Source organism: Phodopus roborovskii, unplaced genomic scaffold (genome assembly GCF_943737965.1).
Source record: "Phodopus roborovskii unplaced genomic scaffold, PHOROB, whole genome shotgun sequence".
In the NCBI taxonomy this organism is placed as follows: domain Eukaryota; kingdom Metazoa; phylum Chordata; class Mammalia; order Rodentia; family Cricetidae; genus Phodopus; species Phodopus roborovskii.
The window spans coordinates 10,112,089-10,139,240 of NW_026126625.1; the positions used below are offsets into that span (position 1 = coordinate 10,112,089).

The following is a 27,152-nucleotide window of genomic DNA, read 5'->3' on the forward strand; positions in this document are numbered from 1 at the left end:
AGGGATTCCTCAGTATCATCTGGCTATTAATTGTAATACCTAGGATGTGAAACCAGGACAGCCTGACTGTATAGTCTTAGAACTTAACCATGGTCACTGGCTTTCATGTAACCAGACTCCATCTTAATCGTGCTGAATAAACAAATGCAGAAGCAAAAGAGGCCAACATGAACGCATAAATCCAGGTAAGAGAGAACTGGATCAACAAGCCTATACATCTCCCAGTGAGGTTACAGGCAGGGCAGGACAGGACAGGACAGGGCAGACATGCACATCCTCCAGAAAGACCTTCTGTTGAAGTAGGCACTACTCCTTAGCATTGCCTTTAACAAGAGTGCTACAGAACAGAGACTTCCTCCAAGGTGTCAGAAGCCAGAAACCTGCTACCCACTTACCCACTTACTTAGTTGGCTTCCACAAGCCTTCTCATCATCAGGCTTCCCTTTCCTATTGAATCTTCTTTCTGCCTAATCTGACCAAAAGTTTCATTAGTTCATCCGAAAGGCTTCTTTCACTTTGAACTTTATTTTTGACTCTAAAAAGAGAGGCAAGTGTGTGTGTGTGTGTGTGTGTGTGTGTGTGTGTGTTTAAAGAGCAGTGCCAAAAACGCGGCTAAAGAATAAAATTGCCTGTTCAATAAATAACCCAGAGCACCAGTACAGTGAGGCTTGTCGTTCTTAACCTTTGATCAGAGTATCACCCCTCTGAGCTTCTCAAGACAATACACATCTGTGTCACCTGACCACAGAGTGCGCAAACAGAAGTCTTCGCTTTCAAAGGAATATCTACATTCAATGTGTATTCTTCACTGCTTTCTGTGTCTTCTTGTTCACTGTTCTGAAGTACAGTCTGTGGTATTACAGAGAAAGTGACTGTCTAAAATGCAAATGCACCAAGCAAACAGCCTCTGTGGCTCTATGCCTCACCCACAGTCAAATGCTGAATCTGTCTGGACAGGCTAACCACCCTGCTCCATCCCTCACACTCCCAAGAAGTCATTCCTACACACAACACATTCTTCTAAAGAGAATGGAATCCAAATTCGAACATCATTCCTAAAATCCATCATCAACAACAACAAATTGAAGCAAAGAAAAAGATGACTCCCTAAGAGGATTCTTGAGGTAGTAACTTTAGAAAAAAGAGAAAAACCCATTTTCCTGTCACTATGAATTTATGTTGTCCAAGTACTTTAATGATAAAGTATATTATTTCAAACTGCATGTAAGAAATAAGAATTCCATGCTGGGCCGTGGTGGCCCACGCCTTTAATCCCAGCACTTTGGAGGAAGATGCAGGTGGATCTTTGTGAGCTTGAGGCCAGCCTGGTCTACAAATCAAGTTCCAGGACAGGCTCCAAAGCTACACAGAGAAACCCTGTATCAAAAACAAAACAAAAAGGAGAGAGAGAAAGGAAATAAGCATTCCTTTAATTTCAGGTAATGGGTCTCTCTAAAGTATTAAATTGTCAGGGACAATTTTCCATACTAATACCACAAATTCCTAACATACATTTTATTGTTGGCTGAAATTAACTATACAATAAACAGCAATCTAAAAAATCACAATCTTTTTCTCCACAAGAAAATGAGTCATGCAGATTCTAAGTCTTAGGATAATTTGTAAAGGTGTGTGGTTACCAGTATTGTGTTACTGCAAATAGTATCTTATGACGAAATACCTGCTACCCACTCCACCCCTCAAATCCTACCACCAGAAAACAAGGCTTTAAAGTCTTAATCATGCTGACTCTTCATGCGCTTTAGTTTTTTTTTTTTTTTTTTTTTTTTTTTTTTTAAATTAAGTTCTATGCCCACTTACATAAGGTTACAGGCTTAAGTCTCTACTCACACAGTTGAGGTTGATGAGCAAACAGCTGTCCTGTGTCTTGAGACAGACATTAGCTTCCTGCCTTTCCTATCCTCATAAGCAGCTACTTAAAGTTTGTGTTTTATGCAAGAAAACATTTTAAAGCCTTCAGTGTTTTACTGCAGCAGACTTCAGATTCATTCCTGTAACACATTTAATATGAAAGAGTTGAGACAGTTAAAACTTATCATGTAAATTTATCACATTTTAATTATCTAAAAGTTAAAGGAATGCTTTCACTATTTTAGTCACACACACACACACACACACACACACACACACACACACACACACACAAAAAGGGTGTTGAGATGAATAATTGTAGTAATACATAACCATAATCTACCAATTACTCCACACCTGGCCATAGGCTATGTGAGCAAAAGTTACATTTGACCCAAAGTTAGTTAAACTAGGTACTGAAGCTTAACAATTAATTTAGAATAACTGCCACCTCTTTAGAAGTGGTGGATGGAGCGCCTTCAATTCTCCAAGGACAGGTCTGTTCCAGCTCTTAGAGATGGGGGTCCTAGTTCTGTTCTGACAGAGGTAGGTGCTAGCTGTTCTGATGTGTCCCATAAAGACCTACAGCACAGGTCCCCAGCTTCTGTCCCTGTAAAACCTCTACTGCTGCAGATTAATCAGATGCAAGAAAATTTCTCTGGAAAATAAGATTACATTTCTCTAAGAATTACATAATCCCGCTCAAATTGAACTTTTAAAACACATAAAACCAAAATGTTTAGAAATTAGGAATTACAGTTAAGACAATATCCTTTCTCTATTTCACTGTTGTATATATAGGCAGCCATGATGACATTTTGCACTGTAGAAACAAATATTTAGTTAGAAGATTCTGTTTGTATTTCTTGACAAAAATGACATAGTACTTAAAATTTTGATGCAAGGACTAGTAAGGTAAGTCAACCGGAATGGATTCTTGCAGCCAAGCCTGAGGACTTGAGTTTGTTTCCCAGAGCCTTCTGCTGGAAGGAGAACTGACTCAAGTTGTTCTCTGACCTTGGCATGCATGCCACATACACCCCTCGTCCACCCATGCCTCCTACAATAAATAAATGAATGTAAGAAAACCAATGCAGAATACTCAATAGTATTATTGCCCATAATTTAGCCAATCTATTTTTAAAAATTTGGCCTCAGATTTTAGGCTCACTGTTTTCTATCTTATTGGCAATAAACTTCAGGCAAAATAAATTTCAATAAAATTGTACTTGAAAATCTATATAACTATCTCCCTTCTATATGCACACTGACTTCATATGTCTATACTGTTCTCATTATAGTAACGTTTAGAATAAGCTTTACTATTTCATGAATATAGAATATTTAACAGCTGCAGCATGACTTAAAAATAGAAGAAATAACTTCCAAAGCTACCAACTTAAGTATTACATTATTTAATGCTAAAAATGCTGGACATATGCTTTGCTATCAAGAGGAATTAATGACCAAATACACAAAAGATCTAAGACAGGGCTCCTCTTCTGGCAGTCTTGAGCTCAATTCCCAGCAACCACATGGTGGCTAACAATCATCTATAATGAGATCTGGTGGCCTCTCCTGGTGTGCAGGTATTCATGCAGGCAGTCTGCATACATAATAAATAAATCCTTAAAAAATAAAATAAAGCACATGTGTGGGACACAAAATACTTAAAAAAAAAAAAAAAAAAAAAAAAAAAAAAAACCTCAACAATTCACAAAGTTTGTAACCTCCTAGAAAACCTTCCACACAAGTTTTACAGACTCACTCCACCCTCCTTCCAACAAGATTATCTATACATTATACTTTCTTCACAGACTATGGAACTGAGGCTGGATCTTTCTTTCCCCTCAACTTGTGCTCTTCAGTGTCAGGCTAGTAAGGTGACAGGCCACAGTGAGTCTGGATTGAGTATCATATAGTCAAGTACAATACTAGTAAATTAGCTTAGCTGTATCAGGAACACAACAGGATGGCTATAAGTTTAGGAAAGCCATCATCTCTTTGAGGAAACAATTATAAGAAACTGGAGGGAGCAACCTCAAGCAGGAAAACAGGAACACAAATGAAGTGCTATTAAATAAAGAGGAAAGAAGCAGACACCCACATGGTACCAAAGTGCTGAAGGCAATCTATACAAGTTCCTGTCCAACACCACACACTCTTTAAAGCTAAGGCACACAGCAGCTGGCTCCTTGCAGTTTTGAGCTCACATTATTAAAGACCTGAGACTAATCACTTGAGTCCCTACCACTGTAGCAAATGGCTCAGGCAAAATTATAAGGGTTACTTACTGTAGCAAATGACTCAGGCAAAATTATAAGAAAGGGTTAAAGTTGGTGGAGGAAGGTTACATGAAGGCTGCTACACATCAAGTCTCAAGGTGCATCCCATAAGTGACTCCACACAACTGGAAATTAACAGATGAGGACCCCAGCAGACCTCATACTAATCAGATCTTTAAAATCTATCCCTGACATCCCTGAAAAAGACATAGGCATATACATTGCCTCCTGTTGTGGTATACTGAGAAGCTCATAGCACAGATAGACATTTCCAACACAACTACATTTCCTAACCTGTGTCATGAATACACAAATGAGCCAGAACTGACAGATTCTATAAAAAAGTTTGCCACCCACTTCAAAAGTAAAAACAAAGAAAACTAAGTCCCTAATAACATGAATAAGGACGAAGACATGTGGCAGCAAATAGCAATGAGTAGGACAGATTAGATTTCCTAGACTGAAATAAACAAGTTAAGGAGCATTGTTACTGAACCTGGGTGTATGGTGGCTCATACCTATCCAACTAGCACCCAGGAGACTGAGGCAGGAGGAGTGCCATGAGTTTGAAGGCCAGTCTGAGTTTCAAAATGAGACCTATTCTCAAAAAATCAAAATGTAAAAATAAGTAAAACCCCAAACATTGAGAAAACTAGTGAAAATTTAATATAGACTGTATTGCTGACGATTAGATATTATTGATGTTACACTGTCTTAATCTGGTAACAGTAATATCCTTAAAAACACAATGTCCTTGTCCTTAGGAAGAACATATGCTAATGTCCATATGCTAAAAGAATACAAGGTAACCTGATATATGATGCACATAAGTCAATTCTCAAGAATCAAGAAAACACTAATTGTTGGTAAAAAAAAAAAAAAAAAAAAATACTTTCTATGCAAGGACAAGACTTGAGTTAGACCCCCAGAACCAATGTAAATAAAGAAGACAATGGAACACAATGCCAGGGAGTCAGACAAGGAGGCTCCCTGGGATTCTCTAGCCCAGCTGCTTTATCTAATGGGCTGGTCCCAAGTCAGGGAAATCAACCCTGCCTCAAAATACAAGGTAGATGTGTCTCCTATGGAATGACATCTGATCTTGTCCCCTGGCTTCCACATATATGTGGACACAACCACAAAACAACAACCAAAGAACATTGTGACTAGAATAATACAATTAATACTTTGGGTCAAATATTAAAAGGGGTCTAATTCTGCTAGGAAGCATACAGAAAATTATTTGTATAGTTGCTGTAGCTTTCTATAAGCTTAACTTTTAGAATATTTTAAAAATACTTGAAGCTGATATTCTAATAATCCCAAGCATCTAGTAAAATAAAGCCTGATTTCCTACCATATAGCTGTATTCAAGCTTTAGTGTAAGTTGAACTGACTTATGGTCAGCACCTACCATGAATTACTGGAAACAGGGTCTGACAGAACACCACAGATGAGTGCTCACTGACACATATCATGCAATGATGACAAGCTGTGATGTTCAGATTTAAAATTCCCTCCCCTCCTTCCTTTCTGTACTGTACATCCTTCCCTGTACTTCACCACAGTTGAAGAAGCAAACCTTTCTACCAGAACACTGCCTTTCCTAATCAGCAAGCATGTTTTCTTGCTAAAAACTCCTGGTTATGCTAGGTAGCAAGGCAGAACCAAAGCAACAGCTAATGAGCAATTGAGCATCAACTGAAAATATCAAGACACACCTTCAACCTAATAATGTTCTATGATACCAGGAAGGGGTGAGGAACATACACATTCACTACAAGGCATCCTACCAGAATGTTTATCACTACCATCAAAACACCTGAGACAAATCACAATCATTTCAGTGATAGAAAGAAAGGAAGAAAGAAGGGAAGGAGGGAAGAAAGGAAGAAAGAAAGAAAGAAAGAAAGAAAGAAAGAAAGGAGAAAGAAAAGGAGGGCAGGGTGGGTGTTGTAGTCCAGTGGTAGCGTGCTGCTTTTGCAGGTTGTGGTTCCAATCCTCAGCAAAGACATTATGCCCACCTGCTTCTAATTCCTTTTTCTTAAAACCTGCTCAGACCTAAAACAGCAGTCGCTGTACTAGGAATCTCTAGAACAGATGTAGTAAAAAAGTGGTAAAACATGTAAGTCTGCTCTGTCTCACAGAGCAGCAGAGGCAAGAATTGGAGCTCATGGGCTAACACAAATAGAGAGGCATTCAGCTTTCTGTTCTAAGCTGGATCCAGCTTTTACCAGGTAGTGGCCAAAGACAAAGCTTCCGGCCTTGCTTTTACACCTCTGCTATGCCTTCTTTCAGAAGGCTCTGTAAGGGACTGGTCTGATCTCTGGAAGTCCATGGCACACAATATTACTAGTTCTTACAGAACACTCAATAGCAGAACTTTCTCACCCCCATCCCAATCCTACCCCAGGTACTAAAAGCAAGCTGAATCTTCTATCTCTGAAGGACCTTTCTACCAGCTTTCCCCCTAAGATCTAAATTTAATGATCACTTCCTTGAATACAGCAGGAAGATGGTGATAACACATACTATCAACAAAATCAGACCAATTCAAATCTAACATTTAAGCTAATTAAGCTAACCTGAAATACCACATTTAAGAAATACAGATGTATAGGTAGGGGTGTGCGTGTGTGTATGTGTACAGATTTTTTTTTTAAGTCCTTTCCAGGTATGAAGACCAATACCTATAACCACAGCACTGAGAGGCTTAAAGCAAGATAGCAAATTTCAGATAGGCTCAGATAACAGTGAGTTTCAAGATGGCCTGGTAAATAGAGATGTTCTATCTCAAAATACAACAGAAGTGGGGCCAGTGGTTCAACCCATGACAGTTCAGCTACTATATCATCTAGAGCCCACATGAATGACTTGTACATCTGCACAGTAGTTCAAGCTGGGAGCTACCCTGGAGAAGATCACATCTTTTAGAGTGCAGAATGCACAATGCTACAAGGAGGCCGTGTTGGTAGGGCTTCTAGTTAGAAAGAGGCCCTTCCCAAGCCCAAATCCTGGCTTACTCTGAAGACTGCAGAGGAAAAAAGAAAAAAACCCACTGAGGAATGAATGCCTTTAAGACTGCCTCCTGTCAAGAAAACTCTTCTCTAGACAAATGAATGAGGTATTAGCTTTCTTATGGCTAATTCTTATGGCCTGTTCCAAAGGCCAAAATCTATAGAACTAATTATTTCCTATTTAAAATGAGGAATTTGAGTGAAGAGATCAAGTTCTAAGTAACAATAGCCTTAATCCTTTTGCAGAAGTAATTCATAATAAGAAAAACAACACATATACACACACAAAACAAAACCACCACACATTCTAAGATGCATCTCCTTCACAAGTGAAAATTGCTGGTGCTGCTGTGTTGTGTTTTACTTGTTGGATGTCTAAATAATTTTACCAAAGTAAAACTGAGTACTTAAAAACAGTTTTTTAAGATTTTTAGGCTACAGCAAACTTTATTCTTATGAATTTACAATTATTTAATAAAAAGTATAAAATGGGAAAGAGACAATATTTTACTAATCAAATGTTTTATTTTCTAAAAGAGAACATGATTTCTAAATAAGATCATTTTATTTTTAATACTAAAATTAAGAAAAATAGGTGTTATGCCAATGTAGATTTAAAAAAGATCTCACAAGTCTCCACTCTAACTTGAAAAACTACAAGCAATTAAGAACTGATGAAGAGAAGACCTCTGCTCAAGGGATGAGCCCCCATAGAGGAGCCATAACCAAGCAGTCAGCCCAAAACACATGTATATGGGCAGTACTAAAAGAACTCAGCATGCTGTATTTATAAATTTATGTGTGCATACCAATAACGATCAAAGAATAAGGGCCAAGAATTTGCAAGGGGGTGGGGGAATAGAGAAGTAAGAGGAAGGAGAGGTTAATAAATGATACACATACATATAGTTCTCATCTCAGAAAATAATTTTTAAAGAAAAGAAACCATGTGAGTGCAACAGAACTAGAGACACAGCAGGAAAGGGTTTGGGAGCAATATGGGAGAGCATGGCTGCAATGGATAAAGAACATGACATTACTCAATAGTTCCAGCCCACATGAAGCTGCAGCTTCCAGTTGCCCTGCTGGAAAAAGGAGCTTGTGGGGTGAGCCCAGGGTCTCAGTGTGGCCTGCACACTACAGACATTTACAGATGGTGCCTAGTGAATGCTGGGCAGCCAGCACCAAAGACAAGGGGGTATGCTCCAGCCTCGATCTCCCATGGAAACTTATCTTTACTGAATATGGCCACCCTGCATCATGGAACCACTGCAGCCCATGCTCCTTAACCCAAGGAGAGGCCCAAGGCACTACCCACAGGCTACCCACAACATCCATGTCCTGTGAGCCTTGTGGTGGCACTGAGGGCAGGAGGTATAGGGATATACACATACACATACATACATACATACATACATACATACATACACACACACACACACACACACACACACACACACACACACACACACACACTAGGCAACATCACTTTGGTAAACAAATATACAACAGAGAAGTGGGAAAGATGGAGGGAGAGAGCAGGATGTGATGGTGGAGAGATACGGAACTGGAGATCAATGGTAGTGAAAGTTGTGGGAGAAAGCTATGGTGGATTGGAGCACATGTCCCTGACACTGTGGTGTGTAGCAGCTTAGAGCTTAGGCAGGCTCTGTCCCCAAAGACATTGCCCAGCCACATGATCTCCCTTGATAGGATGCCTGAGATGGAGAATGGCTCATTTTCTGGAATGGGACTTCTGGAATGATCTCCAGGGTCCATATTGTCCCTAGAGACCATTTTAGTATCCATAATCCATGCTACAAAGTGTGTGTAGGGTGGGTGGGGGATGGGGAGCCAGCTGCCCCAGGCCATATTGGTGCCCAAACTCCATATGGATGTTACGGTCTGTACTACCATCAGAGGCCATGTAGATGTCCATGACCCATGCTACAGCCAAAGGCCACGTTGATTTATTCAGCTTGTGCTGTTACCCAAGGCCATGTCCAGGGGACCCACTGCCACTGGGGGCCATGCTGATGTCTAAGGCTTGAGCTGCTTCCAAGGGTCATACCATGTTAATGTCTGTGGCCTTGTACTGCCACCAGAGACTATGTTGAGGTCCTGAAGTCTGTGGTCCATGCTGACACCAGAGGCCATGTGGATGTAGGAGGTCCGTGCTGTTGCCAGAAATCATGTGGAAGTGGAAGTCCGTGATCTTTGCTATCTCCGACTGTAAAGGGCAAAGAAGCTTCTTTTGCAGTGGTACTGATGACTGCAGACTCACAGTTGAGAATGAGAGACATAGAAGGTTCTGTGACAACCCCACCCCACCCTCAAGAAAGAACAAAAAACAGTCTACAGAGGAAGCTATTGAAGAGAACTTTTAACAATTGTGATAGGGATCCTGTAGTGTAGCTCTTCACAGTTGATGGTTCTGGAGGTGGAGCAGGACTGGGGTCAGGAAGGACTCAGTTTTCTTTAAGGGTAGCCTCTGTTAATTTGACCATGTTCCAATGAGTATATGGACAACATGAATTAAACTTGGTATTTTTTTTCTTTTCTTCAGGGAGGTGGATGGGGGCGGAGGTGAGGAAGGGGTGACTGGAAAGACTGTGAAGTGAATGTGATTGGGGTGTACTGTATGAAACTTCCAAATAATCAATACTATATTTGGAAAAAAAAAAAAAAAAAAAGACAAAACAGGTTGTTTCTTAGTAATAGGTTTTCTGTCCCCTAATAAAGGACTAATGCTGTATTTTGTATTAGGCTACTTCATCTTGTACATGAAACAGATTGAATCTGAATCTTGAGTTCCTTCTTCTTCTTTTTTTTTTTTTTTGGGATACAGGGTTTCTCTGGATAGCTCTGGCTATCCCCTAATTTAGGGATCCACCTGCCTCTGTTTCCTGAGTTCTGGGATTAAATACATGCATACCACCACTGCCTGATAGAGTTCTTGTATTTTACAATTATATTTGAATCTTTAAAAATACATTATTTCATGTCTTTTAAAAAGTTTAAAACATGACATACAAAACACTGCAAACTGTTAAAAGCAAGCAATATGTAAATATTACAGCAGATGTTTTTTAAAAGGCTGGCCCTTCGAGTCCAAAATTATTCTCAACTTTACTAGAGTTAAGTATATTAGTACTATCCAGACACATTCACCTTCCTGAACACAAATCACTCACTGGGTATGACGCACAGTCGCGAATGAAATAAACTGAAAGACCAATCCAGCTGAGTAGACAATAAGCCCCTCCCCTAAGTTTTAACCACATAATTTTTAAATTCTACCACTCACCTAACAACAGCAATGAAAGGAAGTAAGAGCTTTTAAATACCATGATCAGGTTTCTTAAAAGCCTCCAACAATTAATTACCAACTCCCACCCCCCCCCAAGTCCTGGCTGGCAGCTATCTCACAAATGCTATGTGCTGGTGGTGGGATAAATTTGTGTGGAGAAAACTAAAGAATCATCGACATTTCTTAGAAAAAAAAATAAGAAAAGAAAGAAAGAAAAGCAAAGCAAGCAGAGGTCAATGGCCAATAGGCTGTGTTCTATGCCATTCAACCCATTACACTTTGAGCCTGTCTTGTTCATGACTACATGGCACTTCTAGTTTCTAACCTACCTGTTTAAAACAGGGATTTTAATAGACATATTAGAGGGTTTGTGAGATAGGTTAATATCTGACTTGCATTTTTCCACACCAACAAAACTTAGATCTCCTATGCATCAAGTACACCAAATACAACCACTCTCACAAAACTCAAGTTACCAATGTCTTTTCACAACATTAAATTTGTAGTCAATAACAGAATGCTCTAAAAGCATAACATTCACCAAACTGGTCTAAATTAGCGCCTTTCTTTCCTTCTGGATCATTATGTAACCAGCAGGAAGTTAAACTTTTTACAATATATTTATTTTATGTGCATTGTATGAGAGTGCCAGATACCTTGGAATTGGGGTTACAGACAGTTGTGAGCTACCATGTGGGTGCTAGGAATTGAACCCAGGTCCTTGGGAAGAACAGCTAGTGCTCTTAACCACTGAGTCATCTCTCCAGACCCCAGAAAGTAAAACTTTTGAACTATGACAGCCTAAATGTATGTAGTACAGTAGATGACAAGTCATTGGTTAGCAAGATTTTTGGATCTATACTCTTTGAGAATTTGATGGTACCCAAAAGCCATTTAAGAAAAACAAATCAACAAAAATTACAAGAGTGGACAAGTATTCTCCTTCCCACTCCATTACAACTCACGATGTGTACATTTTCACCATTTCTAATTAAAAAAAAATCATTACCAGCTTTATCAATTTAAAGTTTAAAGCTTTCCTTCTTTAAACTGTGAAACTAACAGTCAATTAGACCTGGCCTCAGCACTACATTGCCATAACTTTGACACGTTCCTGGTACAGGAAGACTTGATAGGTCAAACTCTGTCACCCAAAGACCAGGCTTTTCTCTTCTGATTTTGCTTGTGGTTAAAAAAGCCACAAAATGAACTGCTAGGTACTGGGCTCTCTGAAGTCAGCAAGTACCGATTTCCACTTCTCCAGCACAGGGTTCAGTGATAGCTTTTTAATCGGTCTTAAACTTGAAATCCACTAGACTCCAGCCTCAATACAAGGAAGTCAACGTATCCAAGGCATGCCTTTAAATTGGCTAGAACCAAAGATTAAAGAGATAGCTTAGATGGTAACCATAGTTGCTATGCAAGCCTAATGGCTGGAGTTCAATCACCAAAACCCAACTTTAAAAAGCTAGATGTGGTAGCTTATACCTATAATCCCAGCATCCCTATGGAAGTTCATGGGCCAGCCAGCCTGGAGCTGAGTGACAGAAATAAGAGAGACTGCTTCAAGAAGGTGGATAAGTACCAACTCCCAAAAGGTATCCTGACCTCTACACACAACTGTCCACCAACAGATAAATTAAAAATAAATGTCAAAAAGTTACTGTATTATTATTACATAAAATAAAGGAAAATGGGAGTCAAAGTTTCAAGGGATAAAAATCTAAAACACTGGACATTTTCTGAAATGGTCATTAAACATCTTTTGCTATGTGAGCTTGAGATGGATGTCACAAACCCAGAATCACAAAAGCATCAGAGATGTAAATCCCTTGACCTATTCTACTCTTAAAGAAGTGGATGCTGGAAACCATTCAAAGCCAGGACTTCCTAGCCAGTTCTCAGGGATTCTTAAGACTCTTTATGAATCAAAGGGAAAGGTAATGTTTAGCACAAAACAGTTAAATACATATCTATGACAGAAATGAAAATGGTTTTAAATTATTGTAAAGGTGGTAACAGTCTACTAACAGGCCAAACTATGCATTTCCAAGATATCCTTCAGCTTTGTTAATCCTCAGTTTCAGAAATATTCATACAGAACCAGAGAGATGATGAACTGAGAAAAAGCACTTGCTGCACAGGTCTGTGGATACAAGTTTAGTAGACAAAGAGAACTGACTACCTTCTGAGGGTTGTCCTCTGCCTCCACACATGGTACTCAGGCATCCACCCTCAAACACATCACACATAAAAATAATGAATCACATAAAACAAATATACTCATGCAGATACAGAAACTGGTTTTCACTCAATGTTGGCTCACACTATCAGGGAGGCTAGGCTGATGCAGAAAGGTTGCCAAAAGTTTGTGGCCAATGTGCTACATAGTGAAATTCTGACTTAAAATAAAGGCAAAACATAAGAATAAATAAAAAGTTGAAGGAAATAATCCATATTTAATGATTCAGGAAAACTCCAACTTTTCATTGTCATTATTTGTTTGTTTTTTTGATAATGTCTCACTAAGTATCATAGGGTAGCCTTGAACTACTAAGCCATCTGCCTCAGCCTCCAGAGTGCTGAGATAGGCATGATTCACCATGCCTACCTAATGCCAGCTCTTAAAAACCTGTTTCTCATTTTGAGTTACTACATTCCCAAAATAATTCTGTAAGGGTAAACAAAACAAAACCTCCATTGTAAACTTTAGAGAAATCGTATTTGCAATTTTAGTATTAATAAATGCTTTTGGCTAGCTAGACATAACAAAGTATGCTGGGGCTGGGATGTAGCTTAATTGGTAAAGCGTCTTCCCAGCACACATGAAGCCTTGAACTCAGCCTCAAGCACAACATGAACTGGGCACAGTGGCACACACTTGAAATCCCTGTCTTGGCAGGGAGGATCAGAAGCTCAAGATCATTCTTGGGCTAGACAGCAAGTTTGAGGGTACCCACCTGAGGCCCTACCTTTTAAAAATGTTATTACTAATGATAGTTAGTAGAAGCCAAATCATATTTATACCATCTTATTATTTAGAAGAATAACTAAATCCTTGTGCAAATACTCAAATTAATAATGCTCAAAATTTGGGGGGAAATGAGGTAGGAAGTTAAGGAGGTGGAGATTAAAGTGTATATGGGGAAGTTATCTAGATTGTCTGTCTTGAACTAATGCAATAGTTAACTCTCCTGCTAGGGTGACGATGGTCTACTTCACTGGCTTTGTTCTGAACTACTGGACACATAATGTAATAAATAGTAAATAAGGGGCACAGGGACTTCCAAATTCAACACTGCAGAGAAAAATGCACCTCTAAAAACTGACAGAACTGAGATAGGAAAAGGTAAAAGGGAAAATGGATATAATTTATATTTTCATATGAAACCTAATTTGAACAACTATGTGACACTAAAATGTTTTAATCTCCTGAAGCGAGATAAAGATTAAAAAAGCATGAGAGCCATTGATCACTCAGCAAGTCAAAGTACTTACTAAAGAAGTCTGGCAGCATGACTTTGATCCCCAGAACCCAAGGAAAGATGGAAGGATAGAATCAATTCCACAAAGTCATCCTTTGACTACCACAAACATGCTGCACAAAATAATAATAAACTCTATCTTCAATTAAACATATATATTCACGACACAATGAGGGGAAAGGATGGCAAATGACTTGATAAAAGGATAAGCTAAATTCAAGCCAATAGATGAGAATAAAGATGCCCATAATAGTGTTGAGCCATGTCCACAGACAACTGGAAGTTTAAAACAAAAACAAAAAAAACTCAGGAATACTAATGGCTATACTAAGGATGTAGTTAAATATGTATTGAAATTAGAATGTTTCTTATTAAAGAAAAGAATGAATAAAGGAATCTGAGGACAAATCAGTATCCTTAAGTCTTTTTTATATTTCACTTGATTTTCACAATGGAAATGTGAAAATGTAACTCTGTAAAAAAGAAAAGGACAAAAGGTCCTGGTAACCTATTTTCTTTTAAGGGACATTTGATTGTTCTAAGAAAACTACTCATACTGTTATACTGAGATGTGGCTTAGAGTTTCATCACAAGCATCCTGCAGTGCCTCTCTCCAGTTCACAGTAGCATCTTTCCTTACCCTTCTCTGACATAAAATAAACACTTAGGATGACAAAAAAAAAAAAAAAAAACAAAAAAACAAAAAACAAAAAAAACAAAAAACAAAAAAAAAACAACAGAACATTAATGAAATCTTTCTGAACCCACCCCCAACCCCTGAAATGGGGTCTCACTATACTGCGCAGTGCAGTCTTGCACTCTTGGGCTCAAATAAATTCCCCTGCTTCACTTCCCAAGTCACTCACTGAATGAGTTTCTCTTTTGCAGTATTTCCTTTGGTGACTTCTGTTTGCAATGGAGTCAGAGCTATGACGAAAGCACCTTCTAACCTCAAGGACTATTTTAGTGGAAACCAAGCAAGTTTTGGTGGTGGGTTTGAGGCAGAGAAGAAGGAAAGGGGAAGTTATGGGGATATGGAAAAGAAAAGGAGTCACTCAAGAGTCTGTGTGAAGCCAGCTGGAAATCAATCATAGCACAATAACAAAATTTGCTATGAAGACATTCATATAGAAGAATTTTTAAAATGCTAAAACAGTAACCAGCGAGGTGGGGTTAAAGCCTGAGAACTGAGGGTCTCAGGTGTGGTTTTACTCCATGCTTGGATATTTTTGGGATTGACACACACACAAAAAAAGTTTGACCTTATCCATTATAACCCTGTCTTTTACCTCAGGAATTTTCCTGTACCTTATTTACATTTTTAAAAATGATTACATTTATTTGTGTATAGATACACACACTTCCCATCACTCTAGTGGAAGTCAGAGGAAAGAGTCAGTTCACTCTCTACCATGTGGGTCCTGGGAAGCAAACCCAGATCAGTCTTGACAGGAAGCACCTTTCACCATCTGGCCTCTCATTTACATTTCTCAGTATAACCCTTTGAAGATCATAGTTCTGAAACCCACAAAGTCACATATATGACTATAGTGAAAACAATAAAGCACAGCTTTACCTTGAGAAGCTCATACATACACTTGGGTGTGCCTTATTGGTGCCTATCTTTCTAACCCCTGCACTTAAAACTACATTTTTAAAAAACGTCCTTTTAATAAACTCCATGTTGGGTTGTTATTCATTCATCCTGAAATTCCTTACTGTAGTCAAGGACCCAGCTTTACCTGAATGGAAGTATATAAACAGAACTCAGACTGCTATAAGCAGCATGATAGAGCTGTCTCTATCTTTGCCATCACTGACAGGTCTAGCAAAAGAGCATTTCAACATTTGGTGCTGCTTCATGTACATATATGTTCTAAAAAATTAAAAAAGGAAAAAATTCAGACTGTACTGCCTAGAACTGGAGAGATGATCACAGGTTAAGGGCACATCTTGCTCTTGCACAGGAACCAAGTTCAATTCTCAGCACTCACATGGCAGATCTAGGCATGGCAGATCTAAGGGATCCAATGTTCTCTTCTGACCTCAAAACAGACTTGCACAAGCTGCACAAACATATATTCAAGCAAAAACACTCATATACATAAACAAACAAGCAAACAAGACTCTGCTGCCCAGAGATACAGATCTTAGGACTAAAAATCACAACACCCCATCATCTGCTACTTGTCATTTTATGTTTCCAAGCTCCCATTCCAGAGTTCTAACTAGCAGTAGGGAATAGCTCTCCAATACAACTCTACTTAAGACCTTTCTCTTGGTTCTTTTTTATGGTGGGGGGTGGGGGGGTGAGAGAAGGCCTCTTCACTACATAACATCAATACTAGAATTAAAGGTGTATCTCCATGCCTGGCTGACTGGGTTCTCTCTGCTAAACTGTCTACTGGAAATTCACGTAGGTATCTTCCTGTCTCTGCCAGTAAAAAGACAATGGGGTAGAACAGACTAAATAAGCTGCCAGTGAGCTCAGAGCAGGACAAGATAATAACAGAAGAGGACTTTCATGATAAATACTTTGTCTTCATTGTCCCCTCTAATCTTCACAATGTCCTTTGGAAGTAGAAACAGGTGAGGATCAGAGAAATCCCTGAACTGGCTCAAGTCACACTGCTGGCCAAGTAACTGTTTTAGTCAGTTTTCTGTTCCTGTAACAAAATACATGCACACTTATAAAGAGGTTATTCAGCTTATTGTTTTGAGTCTGACAATCCAAGACTGGGTGGCCCCAGAGGTTTGACCTCTGGTGGAGGCCTGATGGCAGATGGCATTATCAGTTGGCAGGAACCATGCAGAAAGAATCACATGAGACAGGAAGCCAGATTAAGAAGCCATGTTTCCTCTTTCATAAATACTATTTTCTAAGGAATTCACTCCCATAGGCTAATTCACTCTCTTCTGACCTAATTATGACCTCAGTGACCCAACTACTTTGTACAAACCCCTCACTTCTTAAAGTATTTAACACTTCTCAGTATTGGTATACGCGAGCTTTCACCTCTGTAAGACTCAAGCAATAGCCAAACCACCCCAGGAGTAAAGCAATGATCTGAGACCAGAGAGTCTATATAGAAAACTAAGCAACTACACAATGAGATACATATTCTAATATATGAGTCATGATCATTAATCATCCATCTCAAGAGGCATTTCCCTGAAGATCAAGTATTAAATATATCTGGGTGGAATGTACACAACACATGCACCACACACCTGGTTTTAACTGTTGTTCTAAGTGTGTAATATATAAGAAACCTGAAAAAAGTTCTAGAGCTGTATAACTTGAATAAAGAATGACAACTGTAATTAGAAAGATAAGAAAACAAACCACAATACAATATGAAAAACAAAAACAGACCAAACAAACCCACATAAACCTAAACAAAGAAGGGAAGCTGCAGAACAGTGACTTGTTATGTCACAGAGAGGATCACTTTGTTTATGATGGATGTTGCCTGGTTAGTATTTTAAACCAGGATAGAAATCCTTAGTTAAAGAAAGTACAGATTCAACCTAGTGTGAGCAGAGTCACAGTGGCCTACTAGCCCTGACAGATAAATACCTACAGGCTGAATTCTAGATATCCAGAAGAATAATTTAACACAGCTGAAGCATTTACAGATGTCAAGGTCTAGAGCTCAAGCTAGTCTAAAGGAGACTAGGTAGAAAGCAGAGCTCAGGCAGCTACAGGCAAGGCTAGTTACTTTCACAGACATGGGAAGCTACACAAACAGTGTAGTAACCCACAGGAAACATCTAGAGGTAGAGACCAAATTTCAGTTAAACATTTGTTTAAATATGAACTATGAGAAGACTAAAGTAAGTGAAACACGGTCCCTTCTGTGCTATGCTTTAACATAAAGGCAAATACACTGAATTACTGCTCTCTTGTATGATACGTGAAAAAAGGAAGTTGGAAAATTGGAGGATCCTGTCAGGAATATATGGAAGGTTTATATACACACACCAAGAAGAACAATGTAAAGGTGATTAAGGCAATATATAGGGTATTTGGAAAGAATATTTAATTCATTGACACACATAGATGAAAAAGTCCAAGACTATGGTGGATGTCTTAGAAAATCCTTCAAATACTACAAAATAAAGGAATTTAGACATGTGATGTTCAATGAGCATCAATGAGCCACATGGAGTTTCCAGGTCTTTTAACTTCACTTAATTTATATTTAAAAAATCTACCATTACCTACCATGTTAAACAGTATTGGTTGTACATATAAGGAGACGTTCCTTACCTAGGAGGAATGTGTATGTCCCATCACGAAAGGGATGGGTATTAATTAGGAAAGGCAGGGACAGGAAACTGAGAAAACTCCACAATAATTTGGATGGTAACTACAAAATGAGATGGAATGATATGGAAGTCCTACAAAGCAACAACAGCTTAAACCAACTACATAGTGAAATGGGAAAAGGCTATTACATAAAAGAACAGCAAAGACCAAGAATGAATTGTAAATTATAAAGCACATAGTGAAACTTTTATTTATTCTTTGGCCATTTCATACATGTATGTAGTTACCCCATTTCTCTCTCTGGTACCTATTTTGTTCCCCTATTTACATCTTTTCTTACTCAATACTTCTCCCTACTACTTTCAGATCCATGGCTTTAAAACTTTATTATAAAAAATAATGTTGGAATGTTTGACAAAGCTTAATACAGACAAAAGATTATATAACACTATTCACAAGCATCAACTCAATGAATTTTGATGGTTTAATCTCACTACAAGAATATTCTGTTCTAAGGAAGTACAAAGTATTCGGGATACATGTCTCCAGCTTGCCGAGAAATAATTCTCATGTATACACACAGAGTATGGCCACAGCAAGCCAAACTGGAATGGAGAATAGAATGGAAGGGCAGAGTAAGCGAAGCTCCTGAATGTTTCACACAACTTTTACAGAAAAGACTGAAATATAGCCTGGTAATGGTGGCATGCAACTTTAATCTCAGCATAAAGGAGGCAGAAGCAGGCAGACCTATGTGAATTTGAGGTCAGTCTGGTCTAGAGTCAGTTCCAGTGTTAAGCAGAGAAACCCTATCTCAAAAAAAAAAAAACAAAAAACAAAAAAAAAAAAAAACTGAAAACAGTTTAAAAATAAAATCAAAACAGAAAGTTTTACCTTGAGTAAAATATTTTAAAATTACAGAAAAATGATAGCTGTGTCAAAAATCATAAATATATATGATTTTCCTCTGGTGACTGAAGTTTAGAAGCAGAGTAGACGGCAGAAATGGTCACAGGCCTTATAAGTCTTGAGTGTTGGAAAGAAATGTGATTCAAGAGAGAAATCAGAGGCTAAAGGAAAAGAGTCAAGAAAATTGAGTCTTAGTAAAATGAAAACTGGCAAGATGAAACGACTATATCCAGCCAGAGGTAGGGTATTAGCATTTACTATGAACACCTACCTCTAAGTATTATTAATAATTAGGAAATGTGAATTAGCATCACAGTGAAGTATCTATCTGCTCTATATTCACTAGGATGATTAAAATTTAAATCTGATCACATCAAGTAGAGACAAGGTGAAACAATTTCAATGCATTACTAATGCAAGCGAAAGGCAGTTTAATAGCTTCTCACTGAGTTATCACACATATGACCAAGCAATTCCACTTGTAAAAGAAAAAGAACAAACCATTCCTATAAAGATTTATTTAATACAAGTAGCTAGAGAGAAGGCTTCATGGCTAACAACTAGATGTTGTTAATTCTTGAAGGGGATCTGGGCTGGGTTCTCAGCACATGGCTCACAACCATGTGCAACTCAGGGAATCTGATGCCCTCTTCTGACCTCCTCAGGCAACAGACACACAAATGGGTGCACATGCAGGCAAAACACTCACACATCAAATCAAATTAAATTAAAGACAGATTCATAAATCTAGTGGTAGGGAACGTCCCTCGAAGGCTCAAAATCCTCTGGCTAGATTCTCAGCACTGCAAAATTAGAACAAATGTGATTCTGTGTTCAACAGAGCAATTGCTATCATTGAACCAATCTTCCTAATCTGTTTTCACTACTCTACATAGAAGCTTTCACAGCTCCATATGGTTCACACTCACACCATTCTGTCACCCTAGTTCTCTGGGAGCCTCTTCCCTGTGCCAAGAACTGTTTGAGTGAGGACAAGATACTGGACAATTTAATATAGATGACATCGGCTAACCAGCAAGACTTTGGTTAGAATTAGCTAAAAACAAGCTTTTTTTTCCTAACACAATTTATTCTTTCCTCCATTTGACTACTTTATGGTCACTCCTTTTCAGGTAAATAAAGCTTTTGATTCATAACCAACATTGTAAAAAGGTAACATATCTATAACAAATCATCAAGGCATGTCAATTTCTCCCTTTTTCTAATTTGCTGGTCATCTTGGCTTAAAAGACATCCATCTTCTCTGCTGAGATGCTACAGCAGTAACTTAAAACCACATTTTGGCATGCATGCATCCAAAGACGTAAAACAAGATGAGCTTCCTTTGGAAATCTCATCAGTTTCCAAACTCATCTGCCCAATTAAGAAGGGTAGACAACCCAAGATCTCTACAAACAACTCTGTCAATCTGCTACTGAGTACTGTGCATTGTGGGCCACCCTGCAATCCATGCACTCAAGGAAAATGAGGCAAGAGAATTAAGTTTTCCCTTTAAATACAATTCTGAAAATATTTTTCCTAAATATATGCTCTGTACTTTAAGCAACTGGCTAAAAAGGTTCTGCTCTATCTACCTAAAATTCTCCAAATTACATGCATTATTATATAACATGAAAATCTATTACAACATAAATTGTTGTAACACATATTATTTTTCATTTTTCACTATCAAAAACTAGCTAAAAACACTATTTTGGATAGTAAACATGCTATCTTAAAATTTTGGACAACAATATGGTAGTAGTTTCTGTTTCAAAAAGATTTAAGAGCTAAAAACAAAAACCCTTTGGTCTTCATCCTATGGATAGTTACTGTGACTACCTTTATTTCTAATGGTGATTATGAATCCACATCCAGGCCAGACTGATCTACAGAGTGAGTTCCAGGACAGCTAAAGATATACAAAGAAACCCTGTCTCAAAAAACAAAAGAAACCAACCAAACAAAAAGAATCCACTCCCTTTAAAGAAATAAGTACTAGCCACTTACCTCCTCTTTTAAAACAAAGATGGAAAAGCTATTTTTTGTTGTACCTCAATGAAGGAGCTTTTGTTTTAAATACATACATTGTAGAGTAGATGGCAGGATGGTGAAAGGAAAAGAAAGATTTGAAATGAAAACTATTCCAAATCAATGATTTTTCAGTTTGCCTTCTTCTTTTTAGAGATATATTGTCTGTGGCAGCCTTACTTGACACAGAAGACAGGTAAGCAGCCTCACTAGAATGCAGTATATTACCCAGTAAGGCTGTTTGCCTTGTGCTCGCAAGCAGACACTTCACACACCTAGATGCAGGGTAGACCTTTACACAAGGCCCAATCTATCAGCTAAAGAAGCAGTCATTAGCATTTCCACAGCTCAGATAAAGTACTTTCACACTCTGTCTCATCTTCCCCTAACACAGCTTGGTCTCAAGCTTTTATTAAATGTGAAGAATTCAACAGTTTAGAAATTCAAAACAGGCCACATATGGAAAACTACCTTTACACCCTTCCTATGTCTCATTCTTCTTTCTTCTTATATCATAGGGATGTCATGTCTTTTTTTGGAATGGTCCTTTAAAACATGTCAGAAAGTTTTGAGCCTTTCCTAAAGGGAAGAACTGTAAATAGCTGGTTAAAGAATAAAGTGGAGTAGTGTGAGGGGAAAAAAATATAAAAATAAAAATCCGGACAAGTACACTTACATTCAAATCTAGAAAGAAATATTCAGCAAGGCAAGGCATCTATAACCCCTGCTGCAAATTCAAAGACACCCTGGGCTACAATGAGATCTTACCTCAAAACAAGAGCACATAGCTTAGTTGTGGGAAAGGACTTTGGTTTTAATCCCACTGTGTTAGTTACTCACACTAAGGCAATTTTGGACAAATTAGGTAGGTAGCCTTTCTAAATGTTCCATGACTTTTAAGGTCTTTTAGTGACTACAAGAGAGAATATTTAGCCCAGAATTAGCAGACATTATTATTTCTAGGTAGTTACAGCTCCAAAGGCAGGAATCCCTAGCTAGACAGGACGCAGAGTCAATAGTGCATTCTGTCTGCAAAGTACGGTGCAGAGGTCAGCTAGCCTGGCTGTTTTAATAATTTAAGCAAAAGTCAGGGTGGTTTGTACTAAGGAAGTAAGGAGAAGAAGTGGACAGATCCTAGAGATAACTGATTTACTGTTAAAACTGAGGCTACCTGGAATAACAGAAATTTCCATAATGACACCCAGGTTCCATCTAGCATAGGTGATACATTTGGTGAGCTGGATGACTATGGGTCTCAAGTGCCCCTTCCCCCCACCCTCCAACCACACAAAATCTGGGTATCATAGTCGTGCGCACCCACACACACCATATGTGGTTTAAGATTCCAGTAACAGTAGTAAGGTTATGTGGCTAGAGTGAGGAAAGTATTAAGAATCCTATGAAGCCCCATTTCTTACTTGATAGTTACAAGGAGACATTTGCCAAGGACACAGAAGTTCACAAACAGGAGCACAGATAGTGTGATTAAACTCATGAGAAGTTTTTCAAAGTTGTCAAGAGTACTAAATGTTACTGAGGAAATCAGTACAGGACAAAAATCCCTGAGAAGAGATACAGGTGCCTGCACGGGGCAGGCAGAAGGGAAATGTACAAAGAAGAACAGATGGATCTGCTCTCAGCTACAAAAGCACCACTAACCACAAAACTGCTTCAATTACATCCACACCAAGAAAACCTAATTCATCAACAGATTCAGGTATCAGCTCATAAATGAACACTTCCTATGTTATCAACAGGAGTTAACCTCCTAAAGCACTAAAAGCCACATGGGAAAGGCATTTCAGAACTCTAAAATCTATTATTATACAGAAGAAACCTCATAAATAACATGCTTCTAGGTTACCTTAAGTTTTATCAACATACTGCTCATTAAAATTTTTCCTTATATGATTTATGGGAAGGAAATCATCACATCCCCTCGAACTGCCTAACAGCATTTTTATTGCTTTTCACATCTTTCCCCAACACTTAGGTAAATTTACAAATTCTCTTCTCCCTGTAGTCACTCAAGGACATTTACTCTTTCCTTGAAGTCATTGAACTAAGAGGCAGTCCCTACTTGTCAACCAGAGACCAACAGAGCAGAAATGCAGGAGAGAAAGTGTTCAAGATAATCATTTCTTTAAAGTTTAGTGCTCCCCAGAGCACATGAACAGGTCCTTACTTTAATAACTATTAAAATGTAATCAACAGGCCTCGCTTAAGTGGCTGCTACTTAAATGATTATGTATATAATTACCTTCATCTCTACTTCATATAGTAAGGTTAAATTGTAAGGAAATCAAACATTTTCTCTAACTCAGAATAAGGGAAAATATTTATGATGGAAATATAAAAAAATTAAAGTGTTTTCTTCTTTTCCAAACATGAAGAAATAAAAACATTTGGGAAAGAAAATCATTCATCGACCATAACAAAACAGTTGGCATTAGACAGCCCCCACCCTGCACCCCCAAACCTCTACCATCCTGGAAACAAACATCAAAACAAGCATAGCACTTGCAGCTGTGAAAATAATGGTACTAAGTCATCATCAAATTATAAGAAAATAAATTGATTTACAATACAAAATGAGATGGACTGAGTCAAGATTATATGTGCTCAACCGTTATCATGAGCCCATGCTTATCATTATCCCTATTAAATAAGCTGGAAATTTTAAATTTTGCCTGAAAACAACTTTGGAATTTATTCTGCTACATCAGTCCACCAGCTCCTAACTCAGTTACAGCCTATCACACCTAGAGACCAGCTCCTGACAGCATGGATCAGACCTCTTAGAAAACAAAGCCTATCCCTAAGCACAGACATATATGGAAACACCATGTGGGTACAGTTATCTTTTTGTTTTTTTTTTTTACTTTTAAATGAAAACCTGTAAATACTGGAAAAGTGTAGATATTTTAAAACAGAACTACACAGGTTTTGCCTTTTAAGTATATTTTAAACTGAAAAAGGCTATTTACTTATTACATGTTCAGAAATAGGAAACAATTGCTCTCATTGGGACTCTCTCTAAAAACATTCCCGATACATTTCCTTAGAAAAAAAGAAGGCTTGGTATGGTATAAACTTACAGGAGCAGCACATACTCAGGAGAGCTGGCACCAACAAAGCCAGTGTAAAATAGAAAGCCCTGAACATGCTGAGAGCAATTCACATAATAAATAAATAGAACAGCCAGCAGAGATACACAATTGCTTACTAAAGTAGGTAAAACGTTCCCAATTTTCTTCAGCTAATTTTAATATCCAGAAAATGGATTTAGATCTATCTACATCTTGGAAAATTGAGTTTAAAATAGGCTATCTGTTTAGTCAAAAACCAACAAACAACTCAGAGCTCTAAAGGCACAATTGTAACAGAAAATTAAGGGCTTACTACTCCCAGAGAACTCTGAAGCTGTCCTGTGGGTGGCAATAGAAGTGGGTAAAATCTTCCTGGAAAGCAATTTGACCAGTGAGTGTTGACATTCTTTTATCTAGCTAGGTAAGCCTGTTTCACAGGAGAATTTTTTTCCTGAGTAAATTAGAATTTTGCAAAAAGTACTGTAGTATACACAAATATATAGTCACTGCACTACCATTTAAAATAATGAAAAAAAAATCTGGAACAATCTAAAGGAAAAGATAAAAAAGAAACAGATTAGCTTCAGAGAACTACACAACTACCAGAACAATTACTATAAAATGCAGAAATATAAGTTACAGAGGTAGAGGGGAAAACGAGGCCATGCAATTGCACTGTGAGCACACGTGTGACTTCCTAATTGTAGTACAATTTTGTTTAAGCAATAGCCACAGGAGAAAAACATTGATTTTAAACACTTTGAGTGATCTGGAACAAGCAGACAGTAAACACACACACACCAACCACACACATTGGGAGGACTGGGCTGGCTGGCACCTGTGCTGATATTAAAAATAACTTTTTATCCCTTGATTTCTGAAAGCAAGGGACACAAAAGAAGAAAAAGAAGAAGAAAAGAACACTAAGTCATACTTCTAATTATTTAAGTAATAAATATTAATATAATCATAGATACTTTTTTTTTTTCAAGTTTTGGTAGCCCATCTACAGCTGTTAAAAAATATAAACCCTTTTTTTTTTAAAGGGATGTTAATAACTATCTTCACCTTTCAAAAAATGAATTCTAAAGAAAGAAGTTTTATTTTGTTATATGACCCTTGTACAAAGCTAAAACTGTGAGATACTAAAAATGTCAACATACCCCTAAATTTAAAATATATTAAAGGGGGAGTGGTTCACTAAAGGGGGGGAGGAAATCAAACAGTTGGCGTTTCTATTTTGTAAATAGAACAAATTTCTCATTCTTTTAGCAAGTTAACAGTTTAGATTCAAGAAAAATGACATCAAACAGACCTTCTTAAGATGTCATATATAAAAATTGACAAATGACTGCCTCAACATCCGATTCAAGAGCAAAGCCTGTTAGTGAAGACAATTTTGATTCAAAGCTTTTTAATGGCACTCACATTCTAAAGTAAAAATAATTATAAAGTCAAGTTTGATTCTTTGAGCACCTATTTCCTGTTCAAACAGCCCTTTTGTTCTGCTTCCCTGCTTAATTTTAATGTTCAGTTTACATCAGAAAATAGAAACAATGACAAAGCTACTATACACAAAAGCATAAAGGAGCAAAAGTATAAAACACAAGATCATTAAAAGATTAGAACAAAAATCCTACCAACAAAACCTCCACAATTTTCTGTTTCCTTCACCTCAGATTAACTTCACTTGAAGCTGTACTCCAAAGCAACCAAACCTGAATACTGAGCTCCACCTCCCGCAATTCTAGTGGCCGAAGAGTCAAATCTCCTCCCTGTTAGTGAGGCTGATAACTCTGATTGGATACGACTAATATCCATTATTTTAAAGAACTTTTCCTTGCTAGCAGGTTAGGTTAAACACACTAAACCCCTGGATAAGCTGGTTTCTTAAAGAAACAGGCTGTAATGTTTCAGTTTTCCCATCATAAGCGATTTGCTTTCTTTTGTCTGGGTTAAAGTACAATGAAAATTCAGAGAAGCAACTTTCATTTACTCAGTGATAAGGTATGTAAGAATCATGCTTTTAACATAAATAACGTGGTATTTTTACAAGCTACGAATGTGAAGTTATGCTTTAAACAGATTTTCTCGTTTAACAGAGTTCACATTTTATCTGAAAAATTTTAAACAGCTACACAAAATTCATAATAAAATTTTGCTATGAACAAAACAGCGGTTTTCTAAGATTCGTGAGAGGATCATTAACTTAAGAGAAACAAACAAACAAAAAACCCCAGCATTTAAAAAACAAACCCTAAATCTAGAGATTCATCTCTAAGCTAAATCCTAAATGCTAAGAGTCACTTCTAAGCTATCTATCAAACTTACTGACATAGTCTTGGTACCACAACACACTAAAATCCTCAGTGAACCAAAGGTTGCTATTTCCAGTTAAAACTGCTTATTCACTGACATAGGAGATTAAAGACACAAGGCAGTTTGACTAGTGGCACATTCAGGAACAAAGTTAATTTGTTTATTTTCACAGTGCAAAGGAATCTACAGTCAGAGCCTCAACCATCCAAGACCTGCCATGAGTCCCAGGTAGAAAGTTCAGGGAGGTTTACTGTCATTTTTGCAATAATGTTTTTGTCTAAAACAGAGTCCTTACTCGCTATAGCTCAGCATGGCCTAGAACACCCTATGTAGTCTTCTAAGCAGGAGACTGTCTTAGACCCCCAAGTGCTGGGAAGGAGGGAAATTATTATTACCAAATGAAGATAAAAAGTATATTCCCTTTAAGAATATAAGTAAGTAACTGCTTAATGGTGGTATTTTTACTAGACTTTGAAGGCACCACAGAGGACTCTGACTTTTAAAGAAAAGGACCTGGTCTCACTTACAAATGGCTATATTTGCTGTATTTTATGCTTTAATG

The 27,152-nt window shown here is 37.9% G+C and overlaps 1 protein-coding gene across 7 annotated transcripts in view; it reads right to left on the reverse strand.

Annotated features, from left to right (window-relative positions):
• Zfand6 (zinc finger AN1-type containing 6) overlaps positions 1-27,152 on the reverse strand; it is a 66,068-nt gene that overhangs the window by 28,915 nt on the left and 10,001 nt on the right. For 2 of the 7 annotated variants that reach the window (XM_051206670.1, XM_051206666.1), the window contains exon 2: positions 1,852-2,012. The exons of 3 other annotated variants lie outside the window; for them this stretch is intronic. The gene's annotated coding sequence lies outside the window, so the exon portion shown is untranslated. Of the gene's footprint in view, positions 1-1,851; positions 2,013-25,911; positions 26,036-27,152 lie in introns of those variants that run through there. 2 more of the 7 variants (XM_051206672.1, XM_051206669.1) reach the window with 2 other exon arrangements.